This window comes from Pholcus phalangioides, unplaced genomic scaffold (assembly GCF_987345545.1).
Source record: "Pholcus phalangioides strain wild (caught in Gottingen) unplaced genomic scaffold, Ppha-v1.0 ptg000015l_1, whole genome shotgun sequence".
Lineage (NCBI taxonomy): Eukaryota > Metazoa > Arthropoda > Arachnida > Araneae > Pholcidae > Pholcus > Pholcus phalangioides.
In genome coordinates this window covers 41,362,476-41,387,189 of record NW_028301608.1, presented here as the reverse complement: position 1 = coordinate 41,387,189, position 24,714 = coordinate 41,362,476, and the positions used below count along the sequence as shown (strand labels likewise).

General features: G+C 32.6%; 1 protein-coding gene across 2 annotated transcripts in view; it reads left to right on the top strand.

The window, feature by feature from the left end:
- Positions 1–24,714, top strand: part of LOC149076042 (irregular chiasm C-roughest protein-like) — a 532,693-nt gene that overhangs the window by 348,816 nt on the left and 159,163 nt on the right. The gene's annotated exons all lie outside the window — the stretch shown is intronic.

Below are 24,714 nucleotides of genomic sequence, written 5' to 3'. Positions count from 1 at the left end.
ATCATATTACTTACTAATGCTTTTCCTGAGTCTATGAATATCGGTTTTTCTTTTGGATGGGCATAAGATATTCAATCAAATCAGTCACGCGCTCGTTTAACCAGAACCATTGAGCACCCGAAATGCTCGGGAAACTACTGCCACGATTCGTTTTAATGCAAAGTAGATACGAGAGAGGAACCGAACCCGGTTATACTAAGTAATTCAAGACACAAAATTACAAGACAGTTCCTTTAGCAGCATACGACGGCCTGGCAAATCGCTCTTGTCAAAGAACTCACCACCAGAAACAGCAGTTTCGTGGGTTTTCGGAACGATCGTTTTGTGGCATCGCTTTTGTGACGCTTTATTTCGCGAAACATATAAAACTGCAGTTAGGTATTCGCGATAGGAACATGAAAATGAATATGTTCCCTTTGTTCGTTAATGTCTAAGATGGAAAATTCATATCTCTCTCTCTCTCGCTACTTCTTGGCCTGTATAATATTTTATTGGCGGCTATAAGACGGAAAATTTTTAGCCCCCCCCCATTCCCCCGCCCTTTTAACCAAAAAGGTCTAAGAAATAAAAGCTAAAAATGAACGAAATAGACATCTCTGCTGTTCATTGATATTTAATGGCGATGGTCTTTTTTCCTTCTCCTCCCTCTATCTTTTGAAATGTCTCTTTTACATGTCAGTAAGTTCGAAAACAAGGATTTCTAAGAGTCGTAAACTATATCTTATGTTTGTTGAAGAGAGTTTTGTAACTTATGTTCGTTCCTCTTCTACCTTCCGCAAATGAACTGTTCCGCTGAGGCCATCTTTTTTATTTTATTTCATTTTTGTCCCGAGCGCCAATAAACGTGGTTTTGGCAAAAGTTCAGATTTTTGAATAGAAAATTGTGCGGCTTCTGTTATTGTACTCTTCAAGTCAGATAGCTGATCAATCATGTGATTTTGAAACTTGTTTTCTATTGTCCCAAAACATATTATAGTGACCCAGTTTTTTACCTCTTCCTCCATCATCTACTCATTCTATTTCTCCAGTTCCAGAACTACTAGCTAATAAATGTGGATTTTGGCTTTTTTTTGGAATAGAGTATGCGCATTACCTCCCGCTGTACTCTGAATTTGATTATGTGCTTTATGGTTTTTACTTTTCTTTTAATCTTCAATGCTTTTGTAAATTGCAAAATTGACTGTTTGCATTAGTTTATTTTGTACTCATACACATGGCAGAGAATTTTTCAAGTTATGAAATTACTCGAGGGGGTAACGTATCGGATCTTTTTTTTAATAACTAACTCTGTTTTTCAACTCACACTTCTTATATATTTTTTTAACAATTTTCTATCTAGATCACGGGGTTGCAAACTATTAGCCCGCGATTGTCTATTTGAACATTTAATTTCTAAACTCGTTATATTTATGAATTTCAAATATGAATCGAAACTTCAAATGATGTCAAAGACTGTTTACGTAAATAAGTCGCAGTAAATGTGCCTATTGTTGGAATCTTACTTTTCCATTTCGTGTTTATCCCTTCATCTACGACATTCTGAAGAATAAGATAAGTGGAAGAAGTGTAAGGAGAATGATAATAAATATAATAATAATAATAAAAAGTTATCGAATGTAAATTATTTGGTTTTTAGTTTTGATTTCAAACAGTTATCGCATGGCAAGTTATGTTACTTGATAGTTTAAAGTACCGTCAGTAGATAAGAATTAAACTCACAGAATGATGCACATCATACGCAAAATAATGTTCTTTGTGACCCTTGATCTCAATCCTTTATATTCATTGAGTACTGGTCATATTTAATGCAAGTAATGTAAGTCAAATGTCTCAGATTATAGCAATAACTTCACAAAATATGGACATCAAATGTTCACTGTATAGAAAGAAGTTTAAAAAAAATTAAGATTATTTGAAAAGGTTTTGTGTGGCTTTCCTTGACAATATTTGAAAGTCTTGACATTCTGAAGTATGTCTTCATTCTTTCATTCCAATACATCCTTGATGCGCATTTTCAGTTTTTGCATTGTTATGGACATAAACACAAAATTTTTGACGTACAGAATGCTTTTTTATCCTAAATCAAGGAAGTAGAACCTATTTTAGACGAAAATAATTTCTGATATGGGCGAATTACTTCTTTCATAAAATATTTAAAACAAAATTTCAAAGCGTTAAATTAGAGACTAAAAATTGTAAAAAATGTCGCTCATTTTATCTGTGCAACAATTTCATGCCACATATTTAGTATATGTTGTGTACAAAGTCTTGAAAAATTATACCGCAAATTATTTTTACAATTTTTTATGTCGTTGATCTCGAATGCACCCTCTTAGCTCGGCCGTACCTTCGAATATGCACATATAAGAATCTATTATAGTTCTTTCTTTTATACAGTATATGGGAGATTTCACCCACAAAAAAAGTCACAAGTTTAATGTCAATAAATATAGATAGCCAATCGAAAAACACCTCGCCGTGTCAAGTTCAGAATGACTTGTTGAGAATGCTTCATAATAATAAACATTTCCATCAAAATTCGAAAAACTTTCTTCTTTATCGTGTCTTTTCATGAACTGCATATTAATTTCCATAAAAAAACTATCATTTATAATCCGGTAATCATTTCGATATACTTGTATTTTCCCTAATACTACCTCTCATGTCAGTCAGGGGAGCCCCGTTACGATAAATTTTCCTATAAAAGATCATACTAATATACACTATATCTCTATGATATATATTATGTAATCATACCGTACCAGCTGTTACTATACCTCACGGCTGAAAAGAAAAATATCCACGCTTTTACTCCAAAAAAAAGCCTCCCCCCCCCCCGTATATATTCAGCATATATCCCCACATTATTCTAGGTCCGGTCCCCGGTAAAGACGTGCTCGCATAAAGACCATTGTTTCGTATAATTTATGCCCTCCATACTTCTTCAGAAAAAGTACGGCCCTAGAGCCACGGGCTAACGGGTGCCGATCGAAACAGTAATGGATCATGTCAAAACAAGCGGCCCTGGGGCTTAGCCATATTTTTTTTCTCTACTACTCCTCTTCCTCCTATTTTTGCTGGGTTTTTTTCCCTATACTATTATTATTATTCCTTATATATTTTTTTTGTCCTGGATGCTTCTCCTGTTAGGGTAAAGGTATTGACAGGAAAAAGAGTTGTCAAGTTCCGGTCGAGCCAGGAGTGACTTCCGGCGTTTGATGGTCGAGAGTAGAAGGACCGATGGGTAGAGGAGAGTCACTACTGGCAAGATTTTCCCAGCGATAGAACTCAAAAATTTCGCCTCTCCTATTCCATGCTCTTGACTCAAGGAAAAATAAATAAGAAAAAATATAGGCTCTAAGGAGTAAGGAAAAGAAGGATAACTGTCGATATTATGTTATATATATCTAAAGAGGTCTGAAGAAGCGTGTCTATATAACGCGCTATATGTTCCAGTTGCTGCCCTAAGGCCAACAGATATACCCACTCAATCTGTGTATTCAAGTCGATAGGTCTGACATCTCGCTGTCAGCACAGCGCTGACACACACACACACACACTCACGACTGACTCGGAGCGATGCGAAGAAATAATGTTGTCTTATTTTGAGTAAATTGTTACAATATATATTTTTTTCCCTCCTCTTCCTCGAATATTTCTAACAGTAGCTATTTCGGTGGTTTATTTTCCACATAGATAGATAGATATCCGATAGAAAATTATATTGACGATTTCCTTTACTATTTCCCCTTTTCTACTTCTGAAATTGTCTGAAAAATCTATCAGAAGTTTTTCTGCGAGGAAAAATCTTTAAAACTTGAAAGAATTTTTTTTTCTATAAGAAATTTCTGTGTGTATGAAGTTGGTTTTTTTTATCTTAAGAATATATATTTAAACTACATTTGAAGTTCGATTTACATATGCGCAGTAAGATAAAATGGAACCTGGATATAACGATACTCTGCGGACTAAGAAAAAATATCTTTCATGAGGGTTATCGTTATATCCAGAGGTAACATTGTCATCAAGCACTACCAAATTTTCCTTTTGTTGCACTTCTTACGAATTGGTGCTGTGAGCACCATATTGAAATGCATTCAAAAGTAGTTTTTCGCAGCAATAAATTCAAATTTATAAGTTAATGAATTAAATGAGGGTTCGTAATATCGAGATCCGATTTCATAATTCGTCAAATGTTAATTATACGAGTTATTTCGAAGATATTAGGAAAAATTCGTTAAATCAGATTTCATTATATCCAGCTCAGACTCTGGCTCACACGTACAAATGTCTAAATAATAAATCATATCACTGCAATGGGATGGATTAACAAATTTACCAATACGAAATGGTGATTATGTATTATAACCAGCAAATGTGATGAATTTAGAACAATATACCATGTTTACGAACGACGCTTTATGAATAATCACCGGTAAGAATGATAAATTTAGGTGAATTCGTCAAGCTTAACCAAAATGGTCGAAGATTATGCATAATAACCTGATTTATTACATTTACCGCGAAACATATAAGCGTATTCAAATATTTCGTTGTTTATACGGCTTTCTTACATTAACTAAATATACGCAAAGAAACTGCATATTAGGAAGTATAGAAGAAAATATTTTCAAGTATATTCATTCGAGATTTATAATTGTGTTCTAAGTGTATATATTTAAACACTAGCACACTAACAGAATTAAATGCTATTTCATATTTAAATATTTGAAAAGGGAAATGCGCTTTTCATTTTAGGATATTGTATTGATTATTTATCGATGTGAAATGAATCGTATCGATTTAAACATAAGTTGCGTTCAAACAATAGTGTTTATTTAAATTTGTTTTGTTTTTCTTCGTATGCGCATTACCCGCATGAATTCAATATACATCATAATCTCATCAGTTTGGTAAATAAACAACCAAGAAATATATCAATAAGAACTTATATTGGAAGTGTTCCTAGTTTTTTAAAAATTTTCTAATCATTGCTAATTAGTTAAGCTGCTAAACTTGATTACCATCGAGTCTGAAATTATGTAGTGACGAAATTAACAGGGAATTTTTAATTATGATGAGTTTAATTATGACGAATTAAAAATAAGAATTTTTCTTAGGTTACTTTCTTTTAAAAAAGAATAGTCACGGGGATTTTCGGAGATCCTAAATCCTAAATATGACATAGTGGCCTGTGGGTTCCGTAGATTCCTGTGGATTTTTGGAGAGGAAGGTCTTCCTAACTTTAAAATATCGTAACTCTCGGAAACAGTAAGCGCTATGTTTGATGAGCGGGGCTGGAATTTGAAATACACAGATTTGCACAATTAATTATGATTTTTACTAACAGGTGGCGCCACATTCATTTTATTTCATTACTTTATTGACCCTACTTGATGGTTATTATTTACAGCAAGAAACCTGAAACGCTGCATCAGTATGAACCGAAAGATACCCAGGCCACATCGCCATATGGCAATATCGGCTCATATATGAACAGTTCCTCTACGAGGCATACCCATCCATTGCAGTGGAGATATGCAGGGAGGGGGTTTAATCTTCACTGTGTCCACTTTTGTTATATCTTCGCAAGGCAAGGCGACCATTTCGAATTCATTGCAACGGGATTCGACCGATGTTTGCGAAGGATAATATCACCCACTGCTTGGTGCACTATTTTGGTGCCAAAGTTGTAATGAATTTCACAAACCAGCGTATTTGAAATTCCAGTCCTCTTCCCATCGAACCATACACTTGTTTCACGGTAGTCTTGAAGTCTTTTCTGAAATACTCTGTATAATTCAACCAGAAATTTAAATACTGTTTTACTATATTTTCTAGTTTGAGTCAATGGGATATTTTTCCCTATTCAATCGGAAAAATTTATAGGGAAATATCGTAATCATATTGTTACAAATCCTGAAAAAAAAAATTTTTAAACTCATATCGTAATTGTTAAAAAAATATTTTTTTTTTACTTAGACTGCATATATTCTCTCCTTTTTCTGATATCCATATTTAATTTAGTTCAAAACATTACCCTGAAAATAAAAGAAATCCAGACATTGTTGAAATCGGTTACAAAATTTATACACTTTAGGCAATATTTCCAAATGAGTTCCTCGAACATTCAAAATTTATACTGCTTTGTAATAGTGAGTAACAAATGGTAATACCGAACTCATATGATAGAAAATCCTATACATTGCTGAAAATTTAAATTTCAATAAAAATACGATGAACCGCCAAAGATTTATTTACATATAAGAAACAATCGCATAATGTCTGGAATCTTCCCCCCAATACACGAAGATTAAACATTTATCAATGCAATGGCTAAACAAAGAGCTCTTAGAAGCAATTCCTTTTCAATCTTCGATATGAAGCAGCATAAGAGAAATAAATAAATATATAAGGCAGAAATAAGATGCAGTGAGTGCTATTCTGGAAATATAAAAAATATGGATATCCAAGAAGAGGAGAAGAAAAAAATCGATGGTTAGGGGGAGGAAAAGACTATATCTTGAGCAGAGTAGCCAGATTTCGTTCATTAATCAGTCGCAATATTCCACCGTTTGCATGAGTATAGCATGCATACAACATCTTACGTTTGCTGCGGCATGACGAATTGTTTGTTTTGAGGAAATTTATGTTCTCAACTTGGTTGATAGTTCGCAGATGTCGGCGATTCTATTCTTCTTCTCTTGTTCTATCTTCAACAAGATATTTCCTTGTCTCTGTTGCTCTATCCTATTGCTTTCGGATCCCCCGCATAACGTATATTCCAAAGAACAAGGAGATTCGATTTTTCTCGCAAAGCTGATTCCACATCTATTTTACCTGTGGAATGTGTATAAACATGGTTCAAGTACTATACAGACCGCCCCGAGTTGTTTGTACAATAGATATCTCTGCAACCGTTAACTTTATAAATATGCTTTCAATTGCAAAAAGTTTTCAAATGATGTGCAGTTACTTAAAATTACGAAATTATTTTGAAAGGACTTGTACATAAAAATAGAAAAATTAACTTTTTATGTAGACCCTGTGTGCCGAAAATTCCTGTTAATGAAATGGAAATGTTGGGTTCCGGGAAGTCATTCACAAAAAATTGCAAATTATTTTTTTAACGCAATATTAACGGAGATACTTGGCCTTGACGTTTTCAAATCATTCGTGCTAAATCAAACGTCCTTTCACTTCTGCTCCTTTTTTCACCTTTTAACGACTAAGGTCGACAATTTGAAACATTAGTTTTATTAATTAGAAAAACATTTTTTCACTCATAAAAGCAATGTTTTTTCCCCGAAGTTGTGCGATTCGAAATTTAATTTACAAAAAAAAATTCATTCAAGAACTTGTGTTATAAATTTCATTTTTTTAAGTCACCTAATTTTAAGAAAAAATAAAGTTTAACTTTTTTGTTTTTTAATTGTAATGTGTTTCTATGGACATGGGTAAGTTCAGAAAACTCACATAATTTTTTTTTCGTCAATTTCTTTTGTAATATCTCCAAACTAAAAGATCAGAAGTGGAAAAAATGTAAAAATATATTCTGATCCGAATTTGGATTGTAAAAGGTTAAATTAATTTATACAGAAAGAAACTTTGATACACCAAAACTCGATTAATTGAGGCTGGTATAACTGAAGTCCTACTGCACTACATTCATCAAGTGTTAATATTTCGTTTTTCAAAAAAAAAAGTACACCAACGTATAAGTACGATCCTTTTTATTGTCTTATTCACATTAATAGTAAGCTGATCGGGATGTTGATTGTTTTCAATATGATGAGATATTCGTTTTTTCCATCAATATTTTTGTAAATGTGGTTGATGAGTTTAATTCCCAGTTAATGATCAATTAATTCCTATTCATGATGAGTTCTTCTTATGATGAGTTCTATTTCAACTTATGATGAGTTTTATTTCAACTTATGATGAGTTCTATTTCAACTATGATGAGTTCTATTTCAACTTATGATGAATTCATTTTCAACTATGATGAGTTCAACTCCAAAGTATTATTTATTGATAGAAAAATTTCACATATATCACTATACTGAAAACTATTTAATATTGTATTAAGTCCCCTCATAGTTAAACATTCTTGCAGACAACGCATTCTATACACCCGTTTCTCTGGGAAAAAAAAATTTTCAGCAAATATTTTATTCTTACGTTTTTGTAATAAACAAGATTTTCTTTATTTTTCTTCCACGCAAGAATTGAGATCCACTTCTAACAATATACGGCTTCTTGTTCCTTGACGCGAAATAAAACATGAAAATTTAAAAAGAAATGAAAACAAAAACATTTTCAGACAAGTTTGACAGTTCCGTCGAGAAACACAGACATAATATGAGATCTGGGAAGGTCGAAACTTTTTCTCACGCTCTCTCATAAACTTTTCTACGCCATAAAGCTCTTTCTTTCAAATATTGTGGCTAGTGTCCTTTCAACTTTCTGGACATCTATGGGACCTGGTCTACGTCACCGAGGATTATATCATATTTTCTTCCGCTTCCACAACAACAAAATCCAAAGTCTCAACTCTTGGCACTAAATTTAGAGTAGGAATCATATAAATACACACGATCGGATAGTGAAGGGGCGGATATAGGACCGTGTCCAGTAAGAAAATATAGCTGAGATCACGTAGGGAATATATACGTGACTTGATTTCCAATGAGGTTGAGACTATCCCTCGTACTCCCGTTTCTCTGTGTGGACAGAGGACAAGAGCAATATGACGCGCTCATAGTGTTTATGTAATGTAAACCTGAATTTATATGGCTATATCTTTTCCATATATAGCAAATCTCCGATATACATATATATATTTCAGAGAATTACAGATATATATTTTTTATGCCAATGATCTCAATTCTTGTTCTACCTTCTGACAGTCTTTATCATATAGTTTTCGTAGCGTTCGTTCTTGGAGAAATTTCGAAAAATTGTATCAAACAGCGTATCAATTTCATTTGAGTTAAAATGATGGGAATATAAGAAACAGTGAAAATCTACCAATTAAATTTAATAAATTATAAAAGAGCTTCCTCCTTCTCTATTAATAATGTGCTTTAATATACAGCGGCATCTTCAACCCGTTGCTCGCGAGCACCACGGTGCTCCCTGAAGTACCTCGCGAGCACGTAATCAAAGTTCCAATTAAACACCTTGTATGCGAATTTCATTCAAAGATTGAAATAATCCTGATTTCATGTCAAATTTGCCGCAAAAGGGTGTTCATTTTTTGAGGATGTCTACAGGCGATGCTCGCGATTGTAAAAAGTCTGAAGACCTCTGACATATATACAGGCTGTCCCAAATCGTTTTCACAGCAGATATCTCTGCAATAGGTGAATTTAAAAACATATTTTCAATTGCAAAAAACTTTCGAATGACGTTCAGGTGCTTAAAATCTTAAAATTTGTTTGAGTGGTTTTATCATCTTATTTCTTGTTTTTAGAGGGTTTTTGGCTACAATCCTCCGCGCTGGCCAGTGTGGATTGGAGGAAGCCCATTCGCGTCCGTTCACCACGTGTTAAACATGGCTACTTACTGGCTGCACCATGAGAAAATGCGGATTTGACCTTAAGCCTCTACTCCTAGTCCTCAAAATGAAGCGATTGAAGGGTCTTCTCTCCCAGTTAAGAAGTAAAGACTATTCAACAGCCCTTGAATGGTTGGATGCATAAATAAATGAAGAAATAAACTTTTTATATACATGACCGTGTGCAGATGAGAATGCTTAAAATTCATGTGCGAAAAAAATTCATATTTTAACATTCAATATTCCTTGAAATATAAAATTATTATGATTTGGCAACTAATTACTGTGATGGCAAGTTTTCATTGGCTCAAAAGTTGACATTTTTAGGGAAATGTACACAAATATAGAATGAACATCGACCAAAATCTTTTTTCTATTCACAATAAATAAAAATTACATTTTTTACAATTATTTTAACAATTACAGAATTTTCACAACTTTGAATTTATTAACGCTTCGCAATTTGTAAAGCACACCCCTCAATCATTGATGACATACGTTGGAAAGTTCAAAGTTAAATACTTTGCAATTTTTTGTGCCTTCTCAGAGGCACATTTACATTTCACTGTTTGGAAGTATTGGCACACAGTGTATACGACCTCTTGGGAAACTTAAAAACATTTTGGGTAATCTCACGTCATTTCAAAGTATTTTGTACTTTAAAGTACATTTCTAAAGTCAACGGTTGCAGAGATATTCAGCTGTGCAAACAATTTGAGACATCCTGTATTAATACTGTTAATGCAACCATCAGTTTGCACGTATCAGCAACTCATGTGTAAATTCCCTTTAGTATTCCATGTACATTATTTAATATCATGTAATATGCACCATTTTAATATTCCGAATTTATTGCGTAAAAAATCCACACATGGCATACATTCACTGTCTATGTTATCATATAATCAACACGTAAAGCATAAAGCATTCACCCCGGTATAGCAGTTTTTGCATCTCTTATTTAAAATTTTAAGTTGATTTATATACATATAAATATGTACAGTATATATAAATGTAAAAAAAATTGAAAAACCATCTAATATGTATATTTTATTTATTTTTATTCCGGTATGAAAAAAAATTTCACACATATATATTTTATACATTAAACTGAGAATTTTCAAAACACTTATTTTTTTCTGAATTTTGGAACACGTTTAGACGAAGAAGAAAAAACAATTTCTCCAAAAAGGAGGAAAACAATGGAAAATCAAAATATTTTTTCCTGTTTTAAGCTCTTCCTAAAATACGAAGAAAAAAAAAATCAATATAGTGTTGTTTTTTTTCTCTCTCTGAGATAAGCCGCCTAAAAATTTCACAACAGTTCGTGCCTATTGAGACTACGTGACTAAATACGGCGTCGTTAGTTACTATATTGGCTACTTAGCTTATTTTATTCGGAAAAAAATCGCCAAAATTTGGTTCTTTTATACATTAAAGTCTTACAACTTCATAAAAATGAGACGATGGAATTTTCTTACATTTATTTATTACTTCACAATGTAATATTATAAAATATATATTTTATAAATATTAAAAAAAAAAAACCCACACACAAAATAAAATAAGTTCCTTCATTTTTCATAATAAGGTTTTTTTTAATAAGATTATTTAATAAAATTTCATTTTGAAAACAAAATAATAGCTATATGAGACATATTCACGTTGATGCAACGCAATCCCGTTTATACGACTTTCCCCTTTCTTCGACGTTTTTCGCTTCTTTAATTTATTCCTATGCATTTTAATCCTTGGGGAACCAAGGGACACGTGTCCTAGTGTAACGTGCTGATAAAACACCTGAACGAAGGTAATTGTTTTTTATTATAAGCTCATTAAATATGTTTTTGATAGTTTCTTTACTATAAATCATATATTAGCATCACTTAGCAAACAAAATTCCAAAAAAACCATTTACGATGTTGTATGTTAAAGAAATACTTAAAGAACTCATTTCAATACCTAAAAACTATTTCATAAATTATTATGGTCCTGAAAGGGTAAATATTGAAGTTTTTTATTTATACATTGCGCAACTTCAGTTAGATGATGTTTTCATTTTGACTCGAACCCAAATTGTGGAGAAAAAAAATCATATCCGTCAATCTAATTTTATTCTATTTTTTTTTTTTTTTCTCATTTTTATACTTTTTTTTTGTATATGTTATTAACACGTCACTGAAATAATATTTTATGGATATTGTCGCAGCAAAAATCGTAAATTTTAGTGCGGTTGTCAGCATTGAAGATTCATACGTATTTAGCAGGCGGGCCACTTTAAAATAAACACTAAAATTATTTTTTTATTCTCTCTTGGTAATTATGGATCTTCAAAGTCATTCGAATTTTTTGAAAGGTGGACATACTAGAAGTTCCTCTAGAGCTTTTACCCGATTTTTGTGCTTTGTTCCCCCAGTGTTATTTTTTTAAGCATTGGAAAACCCATTGAGACATTTGAGAAGATACTGATCTGTCTGCTAACGAGAGACACGCACAATATCAGCTTGCTCTTTCATGTCCAGTAAAATTTCTCTTGGTTGCGGTATCTTGATACCTGGCTGTATCAAATCAGCTTTTCCAAATGACCAACAACCAAAAAACACCCCCTTTTTCCCTGGAAAGTAAAATAAGAATTTCAAGCAATTTCGACGAGAATTCTAGATCCTTGAAAAAATTGGACCTACAATAATTGAATATCTGGAGTCACTTCTGAATACGATTGTAAAAAAGTCTAGATCTAAAAAAACAAATCTGTAAATAAAAGCTATTCCGAAAAAAAAATGTCCAAAAGAAATTTTTTTTAAATATTCTCTTACTTTTCTTTGAAAAGAATCATAAGAATCCACCAGATTTTAAACAAAAGGTTATATTTTTATATACAATTTTTTAAGAAATTTAATTCAATTTCATGATTTGTCATTTCGTTGTATAAATGCAAGCAACGCACAATTGATACATAGTTTGAAATTAGACTAAGCTGATTCAAATTTGAAAATGTAATTTTAAAAAAAACTTAATTTCTTGTGAATTTAGTTTAGTCTAATTTTAAACTATGTATCAGTTGTGCGCTGCTCGCATTTATACGACGTGGGGGTTCAATGCGGTTTCTTGAACGTCGTATAAACGGGATTCCACTGTATAAAAAAAGATTCTTAAATAAACTAAATAGTAAAACAAATTTTTCTATTTTTTTCCTATTTTCTGCGTTTTCCCAATTGTCACAAACAGGAAGTTTCTGGAGAACATATATATCGTCTCCAATGGGACTAAGAAAGTATTAAGGACAATGGACAGAGAAGCTGAAGAGAAAAAAAAAATGTCCTGGTCATTCTTCGATTTTTTTTTTTTTTTCGTCTTAGTTTTACATTCGAAGAAAACTTAAGGTTGAGCGTAGCTGTTGAGGAGGAGGATGGGGAGCAGCTTTCTCCACTTTTCTCTCTCCGAATCACTCCCTCCAACCTCGAGGGCGTTGGACATTGGTAGCCGTTCTTCCGTACAACAACCGTGAAATTGAGTTTCGTAGCCCCTCCTAAAAGATCAAGGGGGGAAGTTTTCGTTTGGGCTTTTGTTTACCCATTTCTTTTCTTTAGAGACCTTTTTTTTTTTGTCCTCATCGTGTATTTTTAGCTTCTTTATCTTTCTTTCCGATCGCCCCCCCCCCTCCTCCCTCCTTGTCCCTACACGTTGCACCTTTATATGCTCGAATTCAATTCTTATTTGTTCTTGAAGATTGGGATCTACAATAATGGTAGCTGCTGTAGCCATGAGATCCGTTTGTATAGAAATCTGCGAATCATCAAGTCACGTTTCCGTGTTGATCAAGAACATTCATAGATTTGTTTTTATTGTGTTTCATGTTTAGGGGGAAAAAATTAAATTCCATTTTTTTACAAAATAATTCTACGGTGATACCTCGGCTAATGAACGTGATTAATTATGGAACGCATTATCTTCGTAAACCGAAACGTGATTTCCCATTGGTTTCTATAAAAAATTGTTTCATTCGTTCCACGTTCCGCTCAAAATTTAAACACAAGTTATTTAAAACACCAAGGAGCGCTATAAAAAAGACAGAAAATGATGGGAGGGTTAACAGAATTTAAGTCGGAACAGCTTCAAAATCGGATAAATGAGAATCTACAGGAAGATAAGAGAGAGACACAATGAATACCTTTTTATTTTATACTAATATACACAACCAACACCAGCTTTATCTGCTGAAGCTGGTGTTGACACAATCCAGTCGAGTTCGTAGGTGTCTTCATTCATTTGTGATTTGATCAGATCATTTCTGTCTCATATTTATGCAGATGTAAAGATAATGCCCTTGAATATCCAGACTATAATAAAAATTAATGTAAAAACGTCGTAGCTTCGTTCAAGAACGGGAAAAGCACTATCATTTAAGGGTCTCATACCTTTTAACATGGTCACAAAGCCTCAAAAACTAGGCTGAAGTAGAAATATCATTAAATATAATACTATTTAACTATTGATTTACTTGAGGCATGTGGTTCACGTATTTTATTATTTCAGATTGTATATGCTATATGTGAACAATTTTTTAAATATGTCCTATTCTTATTATTTTCTAAATTTAAAAAAAAATTAAGAAAAAATATGTGTGTATTGTTAAACACCTCACGCGCATGCTATTTTATCATGCGCGTGAAGATCGAAAAAAAACCACCCAAAATGTGGCAAAATATTGAAATTCCATCGCTTCAATCTTGTTTGAAATAAAATCTAAAATTCAAATTTCAAAAATAATTTAAAATATGTTTTCTCATAAATCAAATAAGTATCTACACTACTACACTCTAAGAGTTTTATTAAAGTTATTTTATAAAACTTGAAAAATGCAACCAATAAGCATATCGGTTACATTCGAGTGAATGCAACCAACAGGCTTATTGGTTGTTTTTTTTTCAAGTTTTGTAAAATATCTTTCGTCAAACTTTTATAGTATAATCCCGGCCTATGAATGATCTCAAATATTTTGCCCCATATTTGATGACCTAAAAAGTTTTTCTTTTCTCTTTTTTGAATGAATTTTCATTCAATTATGTTTGATGCGCGAGCAGAGTGTTAACAATGCATATTTTTCTTAATGTTTGAAAAAATGCAAAAAAATATATCGGAGATGTGAAAAACATTGCGTATGTGTTTGTATAGGAATATCATATACAATCTGAAATATGTGTACCTAATCTGAAAAAACAATCAATGGTTAAATATTGACTTTATGATATTCTTACTTGAACATATTTTTGAGGCTTTTTGGCCATGTTAGCGGATTTGAAAGACCCTTAAAATAAAACTTCATTTTCAACGTTTAAGTTTTCTTTGAGAATTTTTATAATATATACTTTACTGCTCATTAAACATTTGACATCATCTAGGAGTTAAATACCATATTTTAACCGTGAAAAAACAAATTCATTAAAAATTTATTGGAATTCCTGATTTATTGTTTATGAAATTTATTGGAATCCCTTGATGTTAAAATTTAATTGAATAGGCCGTGGATTTTAATTAGCCAGAACAGCTAAATATGAACTTTCAAAGCTTTATAAGCCGTTGTTTTGTTTTGGAAATTTACGTACTTCGTTTATTCTTCACCATATTTAAAAATGACAAATATTTGCTTGGTGCAGATAAAAAAAAAACAATTTTAATTTATTTCTATAAACATTTGTTTGGTATTGAAGTCAAAAATTATTTTCATTTGCATTTCTGGTTTCATTTATAAGAAAATAATGAAAACCATGGAATAAAATAATTGCGATAATTTTCAATATTTTCATCAAAGTTTATAAAATATCTTCAAAATGGTTAATTTTTGTTCTTCCTTAATTTGTTATGCACTTTTCTCTTTTCTCCAATGCTTTCTGATTTCTGTGATTCCTTTCTTATTTGTTTATTCCTTTTTACTCCTGATTTATCTCTTTACATTTGCTTTGATTTATCTCTTTGTTTTTATCTCCTGTCAATACAATTTTTCTTCGCGCTCAGAGAATATATTCCATTGTTTCATTTTCCTCTTCTTAGTTCAGTATTATTCATCTCATACATCTTTCCTTCTCTTTCCAGAATTTTTTTCCCACGTGCTTTGGGTTTTCCCTCTTTTTTTTGTCCTATCTTAGATTTCTTTCTTTTTGTTTCCATAGCCTTTTTTGTCTCTCTTCACTCTATTTCTTTTTCCCATGCTGTGCCTCTGTCGTTCTTGCTATTTTTCCTCAAAAATCTTTTTTTCTTATCTCAAAGAACTCTCCCGCCTTCTTATCGGCACATTCTTTCTTGCTTTCTTATCTTGAAAATCTTTCTTATCTCAAACAACTTTCTTGCTTTCTTATTTCCGTTTCCTTAAAAAAATCTTCCTTGCTTTCTTATTTTTTTTTCTTTAAAAATCTTCCTTGCTTTCTTATTTTTTTTTCTTTAAAAATCTTCCTTGCTTTCTTATTTTTTTTTCTTTAAAAATCTTCCTTGCTTTCTTATTTTCTTTCTAAAAAATGTTTCTTGCTCATTTCTTATTTTCCTCGTCTCAGAAATCTTTCTTTCTTTCCTATTCCCTTATCTCAAAAACCTGCTTTCGTATTTTCTGATTTCGAAAGTCTTTTTCGCTTTCTGATCTTATCGCCAAAACTTTAGTTCTTTCAATGTCTAAAAAACCGTTTCCACTCATTCATAAATGAGAAAATTTCACCATCATATCGTCTTTAATCCTCAAAAAAAAAAAAATTTATGAATTTCAAAAAAAAAAATTGTTTCCCAGTTTTCTTTCTTTTTATACTTTTTTTCTGAAACATTTCTCATATGTCTATTTTTTTCTGTCTGACTTTCTAACTGTTATCTTTTTTTGCACAACAAAATCTTTGTTTTTCATTATAGGGAAAAAGTTCGTTTCATGATACATTGGGTATTGTTCTAATTTCTTTTATTCTAACAATTTTATACGTCTTTTCTTTGGTTACGATTGCACTTCTTTCTGTTCACATCAGCTATTTCATTGTCTTTTATTCTGTTCCCTCATTTACTTTATTATTACGCTTTTTTTTCACGTAGGCTTCTTTGCAGAGTAAATACTGCGCTGACCATCTTGCTTTGTTTGCTGTGGGTTCGTTACTGTAAGACTTGCGAATCGGCCTCCGTTGTTAACACTCTTCGTTATTTGTGCTTCTGTTTATTGTTCATCAAGAGTGCCTAACGAATACATGCCTGACCGAAACAAGGATAAATACAATGTGATTCTATCGTTTGAGCAAAAAAAAAAACAACCTCACACAAAATATATAGTTTTTGTGATTGTTATATACATACTTATTTTGTTGGAAATTAAAATTTTTATGATTTCATATATTTTGTGAATTTTATTATATCACACATATTTAAATGCAGTCCACGCCGCTTAATGCGGTCGCATCGGGACTACGCGTTTCTTATAATAATAACTGAATAATAACTATATTTGAAAAAAGTCCCGTTTGAAGTACGGTGATCGTGCATCCCGTTTGGCCGAACGGGGTGTATGGTAAACGGGAATTGGTAAAACGGGGAAACTGCCGTCTACATAATTGGTTGCAAAATGTTCAATCATTCTGTTATTTTTTTCCCAAAGCGAGACCTTTTTTTGCCGTTAAGCTAAAATGCTGCAATTTTTTTTTTATTCAGCTATTGTGAGACTAGAATGAAACTATCTAATTACGTTCCATACAGTCTCTTGAGGAAATTTCTCGGAAGAAATATTGAATCTGGTCAACTTGAAGAAACTGATCAAGAAATAGAAGGGGAAAGGCTTTTTTTTGTCATACATTTGCGTTCACTATAGGAAGGCCATTGCAAAAGCACCTCCACGTGTACATGAATCGCACCGAATACTATAGACCGATTACGACATTAGGAACGAAATTTTTTTATCAATGGGGGGGGGGGTGAAGGAAAACACCTTCTAGCCTCCTCCTGTACATACTCTTGCAGCGTGATAACGATAACTTACGGGGGGGGAGCGAGTTTTATTTTAACCTTCACAGATTACGCAAAAAAAAAACTTTCGATGGAAAAAAAAGTGATAACACTATCCAAAGTCCTGATACCTACAAACACTTTATTTTTCCATGTTATGATATTGGTCTGTTTCGTTCTTTGCAAAAGTGACAATAGCATCCGATTGATCACATTATCCATGATTACAATAAGCGGCGTCGACTTATTTAATTTGGTAACAAAAATTTGGAGCCTATTTGGTTATTAACGGATGAACCAAAGGAAATGATTTGACATTCTCATATTTAAAGTATATGTTTCCAATTTGGTAAGTTAGCACGTTGGGTTTTTCATATAAGGTTCTATAAATAAAATTCTATATAAAGAATGTCTTGAAGAAAACTGAAAACAGTATGACATTCAAGTTCTGCAACTGAAAAATCAAAAGTTGTAGGAAACTTGTTTCGCTGGCCCGTAGTTTTTGTTGTATGAATGTATATATATTTGTTTTGGGCCTTTTGAAAATTTCTTTGGTCTGTGTTTGACATCTTCGATTCTACGGGATCTTATCTTAGGTCTTCTTTGAAGAAGAAAAAATATGGCGTAGGTATTAGAACAACTGTTTTTTTTTCTATATTTTTTCCGTAAGAGAAAAAGATCTGGTATCACATACTCCGAGGTCTTTTCTTCTTTCTTACTCTGCTTTTGCTTTTGTTTTCTTTAATCTCAAGTTATATTCTCTGGAAATTTCAAAGTTTGTTAGTTACTTTTGAAAAGATCCATCCTTTTTTTTTTTCCTATATGTGTGTGTTTTTTGTGTTCATTTCACGTCTCACATTTCTCTCAGACAACAAAATAGAATAGTACAAAGTCAGGGAAAAACGTACAACAACAAAAAAGACCTGTTTGTTTTTGGGATTACTTGGTTTTTTTTTTTGTTTTTAGCATACTTTAATCATCAAAAATTCCTTTTCCCCCTATTTTGTTTTTTCCATAGAGAAAATGAAAGCTCTATTCACGAAAAAAAGGGTTTCTTGAAGAAATGTTTGATTCCTTGGACGTAATTTATATAAATGAATGACTTATCAGTCGCGAATGATTCAATACTAATAAAGAAAATATCACTTATTTTTTGAATAACAGCACAAACTTTATACCTCGATTGAATTATTCACACAAAAATTCTAGTCTATAATTTTTCACCTATATGAGTTTCAGATAAAAGGGGGAATGACTGCGGAGATACATGCACAAGATTATAGTTATTATGTGAGAAAAATTAATGTAAAAATGTAAACGACTATGTTAATGCAATACGTTTTATCCAGGAAGAGATGATTCCTTGTTGGTGTCATTTTTTGAGAGCTGCTGAAATTTTACGTGACACCAAATTGAGGGGATTGAAAATAATATTCAACGTAAAAAATGACAAATTTGCTAAGTAAGATTTTTATCAGTTTATAGATGAAAACCAGAAAATTGTCAATCTTCCTAAATGAACACTTGTCTCCTTCAAACAGGAAAAGGCTGATCCCTTCTGAAGTCAAGCCATTCTCAAGTTGTCCTTTCTCATTTTATGTTTAAACAAACATTTTTTTTTATTTATTATCGAAAAACGACTAATTTCTATAAAAAAATCCAAAAACCCATAAAAATTTTAAAAATGTCAGAAAAATAAATATTTTTCTTTTTTTCCATCTCGTTACTGGAACTTTGAAATTTTCCACTTAATTTTCCTTCACCTTTTCGTTCACGTCTTGAATATTTCCCCCATTGCTATTTTGATGGGTATTTAATACCCACCGATGTTCTACTTGGAGGTTTTTAAACTGACTTTCTGATTGTATACTTCGGTGCGAAACATTTTTAAACTTCTTTTTCCCACAACACACTTTGTACTCATACACTCCCACACTTGTTATCGCCACCAACAAATCTTTTAAATTTATCTTCACATGCTCGCACGAAGCCTAAGTAGGAATGATAGGAAGCTAAAAGCGTTGGTACTCCCTGATATAATGTCTATTTTCAGTCAGACATATTTTTATATCTATTTATAGGTGATGGTTTGTAACTTATAAAAGCATACTGCATATTTTACCCTCAGTTAACCATTATAGCTAATTAAAAAAATCACTTTAATCAATTAAATTGATATGTTAAAGTATTGTTTCAATTTAAAATATGATAACAGCACCCATTTGCATCCAATTAATACGTGTTTATGGGGGAGGGGGTGAACCACTTAGAGGGCTAACATCGTTCTTTCTTCATCTATTCACCTTGATTTGTAAGGAAAACATCTTTTACTTTCTACAGCATAATTTGGAAATCGTTTAGTTCTATGATCAGTAAGAGATTGCATTCCAAGACTATATACTGAAACATTCAATCAAATTTCATTCACCATTTCGGAAGAAAAAACGGTCAGAATTTTTCCTACTTTTTTTTTCCTCTTCCTGTTCGTTCAAGTGGTATTTTGTGAGTCTCCTTCCAGATCAAATTAGTAATCAACGATAGATTGAATCGGTGGAAATATTTTCGTCTCCCACGCGTGTATTTGCTATCAGTTAGGTTCCTCTTTTGTACGACGGACACCAAGAAGCATTTGTTACGTTGCCCCTAATCTTTGTATGGAATCAGTTTCTCTTAACGTTGCTCTAAAAGCGAGAAGAATAAAAACGAAAACGACCGGCTTGGACATCAAACGGAACTCGGGGTTCACCGATCGAAGCAATGCGCATTATTCCGTGTCCCACAGGAAATAATAGTGCCCAATCACCGGACCCATTTTTTTTTTTTCATTTATTTATTTCTTCTTGATCCAAAAGAGGGCACAATCCGTGATGAATTTGGCCAAGTTATCGGAACCTTCACTACTCGGCTAGTTGATCACAAAAGCAAGGAGATTGGAACAGAACCCTAGAGGTTTTCCCGTAATTTCTCCACTTTCTCAACCATCCTTCCACGAACTCTTTCTTGATCTTTGTCTTCTCCTTCCCTTTCATTCTTCTTTATGTTTCGCTTTTTTTTTCTTTCCCTCCTTATTTTTCATTTATTCTTTTCTTCTTTCACTTCACCTTCGATGCTGTAGCTGTAATCGAAATAAAACAAGCGGCAAAGTACCAAATACGATGTGCTTCCATATGCACATTTATATAGTAAATCCTAGTAGAATGATCATCTGACTAAAATGTTAATGTTGCCTCATCCGTTTATTTGGATTTGTTGCTGCCAAGCAATGGTTTTCTTATATTTTTCAAATAAAGGCATTGTATATTTTGAAGTCATAGTGACATAGGTCAGTAGTGATTGACCTAATGTCAATGTCATACTGCTATACCCCCGGATTAAAAAGTTTCAAGCAACAATGAATCAGTGACATTTTAAAAAAAATTAAAATTTGAAGAAAACAATCCGAGTTGAAATCTGAACGAATTAGTTATCAAATTAAACTTTTCTGGAACACGTTACTTGAAAATATGGTACAATCTCTTACATACGGAACGTCTGACAATGCTGAATGAAATCTATAATAAAAAAATGATTCTGTGACCATAAAAATTTATAAATTTAGAGGTGCACGCGAAAGATTTGTTGTATCAATAGTGGTACCGACTGGAAAAACTTTTACCACTTCTATAGTAATATGACCACATTTATTATATATATATATATATACAGTGAAACCGCTCGATAACAGAAACCATTGGGACCGAAAACTTCGTCCGCTAACTGAGGGTGTCCGTGAATAGGTCATTCGTTAGTAAAATGCATTGAAGCCCACCCACTGTAGCAGTGTTACCAACTTAGTTATTTTCCAACTAGATCTGGTTTTTTTTTTCGGTCATTTCGGATGTAAAAAAATTTTTGAAAAATTTCCCTGTGCAACTAATTGTTTGTTATTACTTTACGTGAAAATACGAGACTTCTAGTTGTTTTTTATGAAGAATCAGTTGGGATTAAGTTAAGTTTTTTGACAGTTGGCAACACTTACATTAGGGCAGAGTCTCTTTGGTGATCAGTATAGACAGATTCAACTGAATTTAGGAATTTCATAAGATATTAAAATATAATATAGTTTATAGCAACTGTGTTCACCAACAATAAGAACATTGTCTTAATTTACGAAACCTTTTACATTTAAGGGGGTTGGTGCACGCGAATTCCCACCAAAAAACACATTTTCCAATTTTTCAATTTTTAAATACATGAAATTTTTTTCATGTATTAATGTACACTGACTGTGTTAAAGTTTATGTTTAACTGTACTAAAAATACTTTTAAAATCTTTTAATATAAACTGCTGGCAGACATTATATACATGCTAATGTTTCTAACTAAAATGCTTTTTTCTCAGAAAGAAGTTATTTGTTAGATAATGAACATTTCTCCGAACACCACTCATTCAGATGTTTTAAAACAGTGTGTATCTGTGTATCAACACTATGGCGTTACATGCTTTAACACGAGAATTTTTGATTAAAATTATTTAAAATAAATTTATGGCACAAAATATGCGAGCAAATTTTGATTTCTGAAAAAGTTGCATGTTGTTGAAGTTAAAATTCAATGAAAAAAGTAACCAACAATTAAAATCCTAAAAGCTCGTGTTAAAGTATGTAACACCATAGTGTTGCGAGATACACAAAGTTCCAAGACATTCGAATGATTGGTGTTCGAAAAAATGTTCCTTATCTGGCAAAAAAACTCAAATTTGAGAAAAAAGAATTTTAGAGGAAAAATATTAGCATGTGTAATACCTGTCAGCAGTTTATATTAAAATATTTTAAAAATATTTTTAGTACAGGTAAAACAAAACATTTAACACAATCAGACGCAGAAAATTTCAGTCTTTGAAAATTGAGAAATTCGAAAATGTGTTTTTTGGAAAATTTGAGTGCACACCAACTCCCTTAAGATGGATATCAAACATTAAATATGAAACATATAAAGTGAGAATTTTCTTTTATTCCTCCGGAATGTTTCTGTATATGTATGATGATGTAGCAAATATGCATATACCAGACTGGATACGACATTCCAGAAACGTGTCCGGAGTTATAAGCACGGAGGTCCGAATTTCGGGTGATCCACACAGAAGGAATTACACGAGAATTTCACTCCCGTGTGTCATAGTCCATGATTGATAGAGACGGATGCTTCCTTTGTGCTTCCATTTATCGCTCGGTGTCTTTCATACGATCGCTCGCAGCCGCCCCATAACCGTTTCACCTCTTTCCGTCCTAGACATTCTTTGTTTGTCTTACATTGCAATGAGCAAAGTGCCTCTGAATTTCCCCCTTTTCTTATAACAATACGTCTTTACAAAGGCGATAGCTACTGGTTTCGTAAATGTAACAAACAGTATAATTCCCGTAATACTTTGCCTATTATAATTTTTGTATTTATGCTCAATCCGTAGCACTTTGGCGTAATGTGTGGTCCTTAATTACAGTTATTTGATGTAGACTGCGAAGCCAAAAATAATATGAAATCTATATGAATAATATAGACTACGATGGATATTTTATTTATCAATTCAAATGAGTATTTTTTTCAACTGGCATATAAATCTGAAATTTCATATTTAACTATGACACAGAATTTGGCGGGCAAATTGTGATAAAACCATTTCCGACCAGAGCATTCATTTTTTGGAATGTTCAAGATATTTTTTCATTTTTGATATTCAAAAAATACATTAAATACATAAATGTCAGCATATCTTTATATTTTCAAATTATCACGCTTTTTTTTCTGTAAGAAATAATTCACTTCATTTAAATTCTTTTCAGCCAGGATGATGTAGCGTATGTCGTCTTCACATACAACTTTTTCCCAAATTTTAAGTAACGCGAATCACTTTTTTTCCCGGTGGCTCTTTCTCCTGAAACTCATCTTATAAACCCTCTGAAATTTCAACTTTAAGTGCCACCCTTTGATGAAAGCCTCCAAAAAAAAAAAAAGGTACATGTTTACCATATCTCTAACTAAAAACTTACACAATCCCTCAAGTCAGGGCTTAGCTCCCTGAGATTGAAATAAAAAAATCTGCGTGAGAATCTTGCAATATATAAAAGTGGAACTTTTAGGTTTGATCTAACTGGATTCACAAATTTTGGAAAATCTGTAATTATTATAAATATGCCAATATAATATAAATTATGTCAAATAAACTTTAAAAACGCATTACCAACAGCTTGCACGCATGATAAAATAACCCGACGTCAATGAATTGAATAAAAATTTATTCATGATATGTAATAGAAATTGCGTTATGACAGCGAAGTCGATTAGAAGCTGGCACTGTGACGTCACAAAACTTGCATTCGCGTGCGACATATACTCTCGTGTGGCTGGCGATTGCGGTGCCACGGGGGGTAGGGAAAGGTAATAAACTGACTTTGTGCGACACAAACCGTCCAAACCAACCCAACCCCCCTCCCCACCCAAATTTATTTTCTTACACAGCCGAACCTCAATTGATATCCCCCCCCCCACCATCATCACAACCCTTCTACTTCTCGGACTTTCATCACACAATCAGTTAGAGGGGAAAAAAGGTGGGTTTTGAGGGAAAAAGAAAGAAACGTTTCACTTTTTGTGATGAATTTCCTTCCCCTCATATATAGAGATTCACTCTTATGTCGCTTTCACTGTTATATTGTACAAGTTTCACTTGAAAAAAAATTCTACAGTGAGAAAAATCAACCCATGCATCAAAGTCTGACAGGATCAAACTGTACTTGTATCGATTTACATATACGGACTAAGATGCAACGGAACCTAGATACAGTCGAATCCTCTTTAAACGAATACTGCTATAGCAAAAATCTCTTTATACGAACTCTTTTTCCTAATCCCTCAGGAAAAATTACGTAGGAACAATGCAAAGCCACGGAATTTATTCATAACGAAATTTCGTTACAATAAAGTGATTTCTCCGGTCTCTTGGAGTTCGTTACAACGGGATTGGACTGTGTAACGATACTCTGCGGACCAGGAAAACGTACCGTTAGAGGGTCTTCGTTTTATCGAGAGATAGATTATTACCAAATGTTTTCTGTTATTTGCATTTCTTCTGAATTAGCACTGTTAGTAACACGAGAAAATGCATTTAAAAGTTATTATTTAGCAGCGAAAAACTCAAACTGATTAGTTGATGAATA